At 37.8% G+C, this 9535-nt stretch overlaps 1 long non-coding RNA gene across 2 annotated transcripts; it reads right to left on the reverse strand.

Annotated features, from left to right (window-relative positions):
- Positions 1–1299: 1299 nt before the first annotated feature.
- LOC140770778 (uncharacterized) lies at positions 1300–6743 on the reverse strand. 2 transcript variants are annotated; one of them, XR_012106051.1, is made up of 2 exons: positions 6592–6743; positions 1300–5840 (listed from the first exon to the last, which is right to left on the reverse strand). It is a non-coding gene; the product is annotated as an uncharacterized lncRNA (long non-coding RNA). The 2 variants fall into 2 exon arrangements; XR_012106052.1 differs by having other exon boundaries at positions 6510–6743.
- Between the last annotated feature and the right edge of the window lie 2792 nt (positions 6744–9535).

Raw genomic sequence — 9535 nt, forward strand, 5'->3', positions numbered from 1 at the left:
CTATGCCTAAACCCGACGCATCACATTCCACAATGAATTCTTTGGTAAAGTCCGGTAACGCTAGAACAGGTGCCGTCGTTATACATGCAACCTTTTGAGGATCCGCCGCTACACTATCTGCTGAAATGATATGGCCTAAATACTCCACCTTTGGTACTCCTAATAGGCACATGGACTTCTTGATCTTCAATTGGTTTTGGTTCAACAAATTCAGCACGTCCTCCAAATGCTGCCAATGCTTCAATTCAGTCCTGCTATACATCAAAATATCGTCGAAAAATACTAAGACATATCTTCGCAATAGAGGCCGAAATATATCATTCATGAGGCCTTGAAAGGTAGAGCTGGAGCATTGATGAGACCAAAAAGCATCACTCGAAACTCGTAATGCCCGTCCGGAGTTTGAAATGCAGTTTTGTGCATATCCATCGAGTGAACACTAATTTGATGATACCCGGTCCTCAAGTCAAGCTTACTAAATATAATCGCCCCTGCAAGCTCATCCAGCAACTCCTCAATAACCGGAATGGGATACCGGTTCTTGACGGTAATAGTATTTAATGCCCGATAGTCGACATAAAAATGCCATGCCCCGTCCTTTTTTTGCACCAATAGTACAGGGGGTGAGTATGAGCTATGACTAGGTTGAATGAGGCCTTGCTCCAACATCTCGGTTACCATCTTTGAAATAACTTCTTTTTGCACATGTAGATACCGATATGGCCTCACGTTCGCCGATGCAGCCCCAGGTATAATCTCTATGCGGTGGTCCGCCACTATCCTCGGTGGCAACTCTTATGGCTCCTCAAACAGTCTAGAAAAGTTATTTAATAAATTAGACAATTTAATAATAGTACCTGAACTCGTTTGAGGGTCATCTCCTGCTAGTCCTAACTAAAAAAGATAGGCCAAATCGTACGCACAAGGCAGCCCCATCATAAGCTACATCGTAAGAATTAGCGAAGACCAAACACCATCAAGCCGCACATTTTTGTTTCCTTGTTTATATTTCATCCATATGCTCTGGAAATCAAATGTGACGGGTCCCAAACTCTATAACCACTAAGCACCAAGGACAATGTCCGCTCCTCGCAGCGTCAACGGATACAAGTCCATAATGATGTCGTGTCCTTGCACCCATATACCTACTCGGTGACACAAGCTCTCCGCCCTAAGCTTCATGTCGTCTCCAATAGCAACGTCAAACCCTGTATGAAAAAACCCCTAAACACACGTATGTATCTAACCTTTAGGCAATGATATCGTTCGTTCAGTTAAGTAAAATTCTGAAGAAATATTAAGAACGAAAGCAGAGATGAACGCCAAGATTTTAATGTGGAAAAACCCAAAACGGGAAAAAAAAACCACGGATCCAAACTCGGATCAAAACCAATCACTATGATAGTAGCAGTTACAAGACTGACTCACAAAACAACCCATCGATCCAAACGACTTGGTTCCTCTCAGTCTTGATCGCTAGAACCCACGATTCACTACTTCTTGTGATTGAAGTCCAATCTTAGTAGCCCTCGAGATTGATCTTTCGTCTAGATCGCCCTTAAGACGAAAGATTAAATTCTTGTAGATGAGTGGAACCTTGTTCGTTGAAGAACCGATGTAGCCTCAAGAAGTCTCCTTCAATAATGCTTTTTCAACTACCCTAGAGTTAGGGTTTCACAATCCTTATATATGATCTTCAAGATAGAGCCAAATCTGAGTCTTATCCGTACTCACGAAAATCCAATAAATTGCCAACTTCATAGGTGCGTTTGAACGCGGCACGGGTGCGTTCGAACGGCCTGACTTAATCTCAGGTGCGTTCGAACGGGCCCAAGTGCGTTTGAACGCGACAGCTTGAATTCTTCAGGTTGCGTTTGAACGCGTTTGTGAACGCTGCTCTCGGTCTGTGTGAACGCAGTACCCGCATTCGAACGCGTTTGTGAACGCGGCTCTCTGTCTGTGTGAACGCAGATTCCGCGTTCGAACGCGTTTGTGAACGCGGTGTGAACTCAATAGCTTTTCTCCACTAATCTTGCAATTCTTCAAACCAGAGATATTCTAGACTTGTGTAAAGCTCATATACATGAAAAAAATACACTTAGAATATTTTGTACACAATTGCCAACAAATAAAAACTTAACAATCTCTCCCTTTGGCAATTTGTGACAAAACACCTAAGTTACAAGATATTACAAGGACTTCAAATTGAGCAATCAACAAGTCTAGAATATTTTGCACATCAAGCCCTGCAAATAAACATATACCAATTCAAGATCAAGTGAAAATAACTTGAAATGAATAAACAATTCAAACACAAGTTATCAATGGAGCATAAATTCAAAAGTACTTAAGCAGACAAAGTTCACAGTTACTTCAAGCAAAGTTCAAAAGTACTTAAGACTCATAAACTCCCCCTATGCTCATACTCCCCCTACGCACCTAGACACCTAGACACTAACCTAGACACAAAGACACTCTCCCCCTTTTTGACACAAATGCCAAAGACTAGGAACTCGGAGGGAACTGACGATAAAGAATTGTCAACACGAAGTCGAGGTAGGGGATGAAGGCGGCCTTGGTTTCTTGGTAACTATAGCTTTTTTTTTTTTTTTTAGGCATTCTAGAGAAGGAAAAAAGTCGCAAGATTCAACATATGCCCAAAGAGTACAAAAACAATAACAAGAAATCCAAAAATTCTAGAAACTATGAAGACCCTAAGTGAAATCCATCTTCCACTTAAAAATGCTAAGTTATCACGTTCAATCGCACAAAAAAACATCAAGATATTAACTTTAACGTGATCAAAACTTGAAACCGCTCAAAATCAATCAAGATCAATAGACTTTGGAGATGCACTTCTAGAAATTCAAAATATATTCAAGACATAGAATATGACAATCAAATGAAATAAGTCATACACAGATCAATCAAGTCATCAAAAGCATATTATAATCAATTCTAATGCATCACTCAAAATTAAATTAATCTTGATTGATCATAACGATACGCATATGCAAGATGAGCATAGATAACATGAACCAATCTTCTTAAATAAACTTTCCTATATACGCAATGATGCAGCACAGTAGTCAAACCAACTTAGTATAGAATTTTTTCACTTTTCGACTTATTCTCCATAACATCATAGGAATTTTTCCTGTATTATTTTTTTTTGCTGAAACATATAGGTGCAATGATGGCTTTCACACATGAGTAGGTAGCCCTTTTCTTGTAGTACAAATCAAACAATGTGCAAAAAGAAATTCACATATGTCATTTTTTTTTAAAATTTGCAAATAATGTACTGAGTCAAACTAGACTCTAAACAAGACAGCTTTCACACTAACTCATTGTAGCCCTTTTCATTGATCTTTTATGAACAAATTTTTGATGACTAAGCATGAGGTTGTGCAAATCAAAGTTAATAGTGAGCTATTAAAAAAAAATAATTCATGATACCATGCTCACTCAAGAATACACATACGTTATGAGTGCATTAAATTTGGTTTCATTAGAATAGAAGTCGAGGGAGTGACAAAATCAAAATTGATACAATATACTACAAGATGACAAGATTGACTATAATAACTCATAATCAAGAGAAAAATCATATTTTTATGTCAAGAGTATATTATTGAATCTAGGAGTGCATCAATTTTATTTTATGACAAAAACTCTCGACAAATCTGAAACTAAAACCAAAGAAAATTTCAGAGTAAAAGAAAACCTAAAAAAAATGAAACGAAAGAAACTCGCAAACTAAAAAGAACTCAAATCCCAATAAAATCAGTCCAAAGCACAAATCCCTAAAGAAGTACGAAAATACTCAAATCTCTGTAAATCCAAAGGTTTTGTAAACAAATCACCCAACTGTTTCTCCGTCTCAACATGTTCTAGTGCTATTGTTTTGTCTTCAACTAACTCGCGTATAAAATAATGTCGGATATCAATATGTTTTGTACGCGACTGTTGAACAGGATTTTTCGATATATTAATAGCACTCATGTTGTCACAATAAAGCACCATAGTATCTTGTTCAATGCCATAATCCTTGACCATCTGTTTCATCCATAGTAACTGAGAACAACAACTCCCTACTGTAATGTACTCGGCCTCCGTAGTAGATAAAGATATCGAGTTTTGTTTCTTGCTGTGCCAAGCAACCAGATTGTTTCCAACATAAAAACATCCACCTGAAGTACTTTTTCTATCATCACATGAACCTGCCCAATCAGAATCCGTGCATCCCGATATGATAGCGCCCGAGTTATAAGTAAACCAGATACCTAAATCAACTATGCCACTGACATTTTTTATGATACGTTTCATAGCAAACAAATGTGACTCCTTAGGTTCAGACTGAAACCTAGCACACACACCAACACTAAATGCAATGTCAGGTCTACTAGCAGTTAAGTACAAAAGGCTACCAATCATGCTCCTATACACTGTCTGATTAACACTTTTTCCTGACATGTCCTTACCTAGTTTGGTAGTTGTACTCATAGGAGTTCTAACATGTTTTGCATTTTCTAAACCAAGTTTAGTCACAAGATCCTTAGCATACTTGGTTTGAGTGATAAAAATCCCTCTCTCCAATTGAGTAATTTGAAGCCCTAAAAAGAACTTCAACTCACCCATCATGCTCATCTCAAAATGACTGTGCATGAGATCTGCAAACTCCTTAGCTAATAATTGACTCGTCGCCCCGAAAACAATGTCATCCACATATATTTGTGCCACAACTAAACTCTTGTTTTCACGTCTAATGAACAATGTCTTGTCCACTCCCCCTCGAGTGAACCCCGCATCCACTAAAAAGGTGGTCAACTTCTCATATCAAGCTCTTAGAGCTTGTTTTAGCCCGTAAAGAGCCTTTTTCAATTTAAAAACCTGAGAAGGAAATTTTTGATCTTCGAAACCCTTAGGTTGTTCCACATAAACATCTTCATTCAGGATACCATTGAAGAAAGCACTTTTAACATCCATTTGAAACAATTTAAATTTTAAATGACAAGCAATGGCAAGCAGTATACGAATAGACTCTAATCTAGCAACAGGAGCAAATGTCTCATCAAAATCTATACCCTCAACCTGAGTGTATCCCTGTGCTACTAGTCTGGCTTTATTTTGAACTATATTGCCATGTTCATCACTCTTATTCTTGTAAATCCATTTTGTCCCAATGACGTTCACATTCTTAGGTCTAGGAACTAAATACCAAACGTCATTCCTAGAAAATTGCTCTAATTCCTCATGCATAGCATTAACCCAAGAATCGTCTAACAATGCTTCCTTCACATTTTTAGGTTCAAAAGAAGATGTATAACAAGTAAATGATACCTCACTTTGGATTTGTCGTCTTGTCTTAATTGGTTCGCGTGTGCCGACTGCAGAGACTACAAGCTGACGCCGGAAGCGACTCGCTTCTATTCTCGTATAGTTGGGATTGGATATAGATGGGGAATCCCTATAGATCGTCTTTTTTCGACAACCTCTCTAAAACGCATACGAGACAATTTCACTGAACGGCACGGCAAAAAAAAAGAAAGAGCTTCGCTCGGTTGGCCCTCCTACGCTGACGCCTACTTTCTCTTCTCTTAAGTCTACAACAAGTGGGAGAGGCAGGATTCGAACCTACGTAGAAAACCTTCAACAGATTTACAGTCTGTCGCTTTTGACCACCACGTCTTCGATCACTTGTGATAGTGGATGATTTGATTTCACTCTAGTAGATGGTTCCGGTACGTTGCAGTCATTTTTGTTCAATTGAACTTTGTCCTCGTCTTGATTCTCAATTTCCATATCAAGCTCCTTTCCTATTTCTTCGTAATATGTATCTGCAGAAACAGAAATAGGAGTAGCTTCAGTTAAGTCAGTCGAGGATTCATCTATCATAACATTAGCAGATTCCATAACAGTAGAAGTGTCAAGATTAAATACTCTATAGGCTCTACTATTATTCGAATACCCCAAGAAGATGCCTTCGCTATTACTAGTGTCAAATTTAGTCAAATATTCTCGATCACGCAAGATATAACATTTACTACCAAAAACTCGAAAATATTTAACACTAGGTTTCTTACCTTTCCAGATTTCATAAGCAGTCATATTTGTACCTAGTCTTAGATAAACACGATTTATCACATGTACCGCTGTATTGACCGCCTCTGCCCAAAACCTTTGAGTAACCTTTTTAGCATGAAGCATAACCCTAGCCATTTCCTACACAACTCGGTTTTTTCTTTCAATAATCCTATTCTGCTGTGGAGTTATAGGAGCTGAAAACTCATGTTGAATACCAAGAGAATTGCAAAATATAGAAAAATTTTCATTTTCAAATTCTCTACCATGATCAGAACGAATCCTAACTAGGGTTGTAGATTTTTCATTCTGCAATTTTAAGCATAGTGATTTAAAAACTTCAAAGGTTTCAGACTTTTCACATAGAAAGGCAACCTAGGTATATCTGGAGTAATCATCGACCATTAAGAATATATAGCGTTTACCTCCAAGACTTTCCGTTTTTATTGGACCCATCAAGTCCATGTGAACTAATTGTAGCACACGATCAGTGGTAGCTGCATTTACCTTCTTGTGTGAGATACGAATTTGTTTTCCAATTTGACACGAACCGCACACTCTTTTTGACATTTCTTTCATCTTAGGTATTCCTCTTACCACTTCATGTTTGGACAGAGTAAATAATTCCTTGTGATTCACATGTCCAAGACGTTGATGCCAAAGATCTGCAATGTCGAAAGAGGCACTGTTACATTTCAGTTTAAGTGAAATTCCAACGACATAGTAATTATCAGATGTTCTAGATCCATAACATATAACATTACCATCATGATCTAGAATAGTACAATCATTTTTGGAGAATTTTACCTCATAATCTTCATCACAAAATTGACTGATGCTCAGTAGATTTGCTTTCAAGCCCTTAACATAAAGAACATTTTCGAGACTAGGAATCCCTGAAGTACTTACCTTTCCTCTACCTATTACCTTTGATGAATTACCATCTCCAAATGTCACAATTCCCCCTTCATGTTTTTCAAGATTAGAAAATAACGACTTGTCACCCGACATATGTCTTGAACAGCCATTGTCTAAATACCACAAATCAGAATTTAAAGTTTTTAAGGCTGTATGCACAACATAACATTTCAAATCACTTTTTTTGACCCATATGGCCTTTGTTTTCATCCCATAAATGAAAGCAGTTCTAGGTTTTTGCAAAAATTTGCAATGAGGTCGAATATGCCCTAGAATGCCGCAATGATACCATGTCGGAACAAACCCTTTTCTACTCACCTTTTGTCGAGGAGTGTGACTAAAGTTTACCTTTGGTGCCGTTAAAGATTCACCAGTTTGTAGATTCAACTTCAATTTTGAAAGATTCATCCAGGATTGCTTTGAAAATACGATTGATGGCTTCAGGTATTCTTCCTTTTGTATACCTGCAGAAACAAAAATAGTTTTATTATTATTTGAATTACCAGTATATCCAACACCATACCTGTCTTTTCCAGAGATCTGAGCTTGTAGAATCTCGTCCAGTTTGTTCTTCCCTTTTAGAAATGTAACTTTCTTATGCAATCGCTCTAGTTCAATTTCATCGGCCTTCATTTTATTTTTCGCATTGTCAAGTTGTTCAGAAAGGTCTTTGACACGTTCAAGCTCCAATTTATACTTCTCCTCAAATTGAATTCTTTCTGGTTCGATTTCTTTGAGTCGTTGAAGTAGTCTAAGATTGCTTTTCTTGAGTTTAAACGACTCTAGGTGCAAGTCATTATATGCCTTTTGAATTTCAGATTCATCTTCCTCAGCTGGTAGCATATCAAGATCATCTGTACTATCAGTATCATCAACAGAGTCAGTATTAAGCAGAGAAGAGACAAAGGTTACAAAGTTTTCTTCGTCTTTTTCAGAATCATCATTTGATTCATCTGAATCATCCCAAGTAACTTTCATAGCTTTGCCCTTTCTCTTAAGACGATTAGGGCATTCTTATGCGATGTGTCCAAAACCAGAACATTCAAAGCATTGAACTTTATTCTCAGAATTCTTATTTTTCTGTTTGACATTGTTGTTACTACCACCTGTATTCAAAGTCACAGTATTCTTCTTTTTCACAAAAGCTTTGCTTTTTTCAAACTTTTCAGAATTCAACTTGTTTGGCTTCCGAAAGAATTTATTGAACTTTTTGAAAGACTGGACTCAAATGTTTGTAGATTTCCTACTAATTGTTTAACTTTCATAGAGTCGATGTCCTTACTTTCCTCAATAGCTGTAACTTTCGCCTGAAACCTTTCTGGAAGAGACCTAAGGATCTTACGTACAATTCTGTTTTCAGGAATTTTCTCTCCTAGGTTGAAACTGGAGTTGACTATATCACTCAGCTTTGCATAGAACTCATCAAATGTCTCATTCTCCTCCATACGTAGGGTTTCAAAACTAGTAGTCAACCTCTGAAGTTTCGAAAGTTTTACAGCCACAGTTCCTTCATGAGTTGTTTGTAAGATCGTCCAGGCTTCTTTTGCTATTTCACAAGTAGAAATTCTTCTAAATTCTTCCAAGGAAACACAACTAAAAATTGCATTTATTGCTTTGCTATTCCAGCCAACTTTTTCATAATCTGTCTTATCCCATGACTCAATTGGTTTCTCAACAAACTCATCATTCACCATGGACATTGGTGGACTCCAACCGTTCATAATGGCCATCCATACATTCTCATCTATAGACTTCAAATAAGCTCTCATTTTAGCTTTCCAATATCCATAATATCCATCTAGAATAGGAGGTCTAATAGATGGGGGTCCATCTCTATGAAAATCCATGCCTATCTAATCTCTCTCAAAGAGTGAGAGAACCTGCTCTGATACTAATTGAAAAAACCCCTAGACACACGTATGTATCTAACCTTTAGGCAATCATATCGTTCGTTCGCTTAAGTAAAATTCCGAAGAAATATTAAGAATGAAAGTAGAGATGAACGCCAAGATTTTAACGTGGAAAAACCCAAAACGGGAAAAAAACCACGGATCAAAACTCGGATCAAAACCAATCACTATGATAGTAGCAGTTACAAGACTGACTCACAAAACAACCCGTCGATCCAAACGACTTTGTTCCTCTCAGTCTTGATCGCTAGAACCCATGATTCACTGCTTCTTGTGATTGAAGTCCAATCTCAGTAGCCCTCGAGATTGATCTTTCGTCTAGATCGCCCTTAAGACAAAAGATTAAATTCCTGTAGATGAGTGGAACCTTGTTCGTTGAAGAACCGATGTAGCCTCAAGAAGTCTCCTTCAATGATGCTTTTTCAACTACCCTAGAGTTAGGGTTTCATAATCCTTATATATGATCTTCAAGATAGAGCCAAATCTGAGTCTTATCCGTACTCACGAAAATCCAATAAATTACAAACTTCATAGGTGCGTTCAAACGCGGCCCGGGTGCGTTCGAACGGCCTGACTTAATCTCAGGTGCGTTCGAACGGGCCCAAGTGCGTTCGAACGCGACG

This window comes from Typha angustifolia, chromosome 11 (genome assembly GCF_048772165.1).
Source record: "Typha angustifolia cultivar Huaian chromosome 11, ASM4877216v1, whole genome shotgun sequence".
In the NCBI taxonomy this organism is placed as follows: domain Eukaryota; kingdom Viridiplantae; phylum Streptophyta; class Magnoliopsida; order Poales; family Typhaceae; genus Typha; species Typha angustifolia.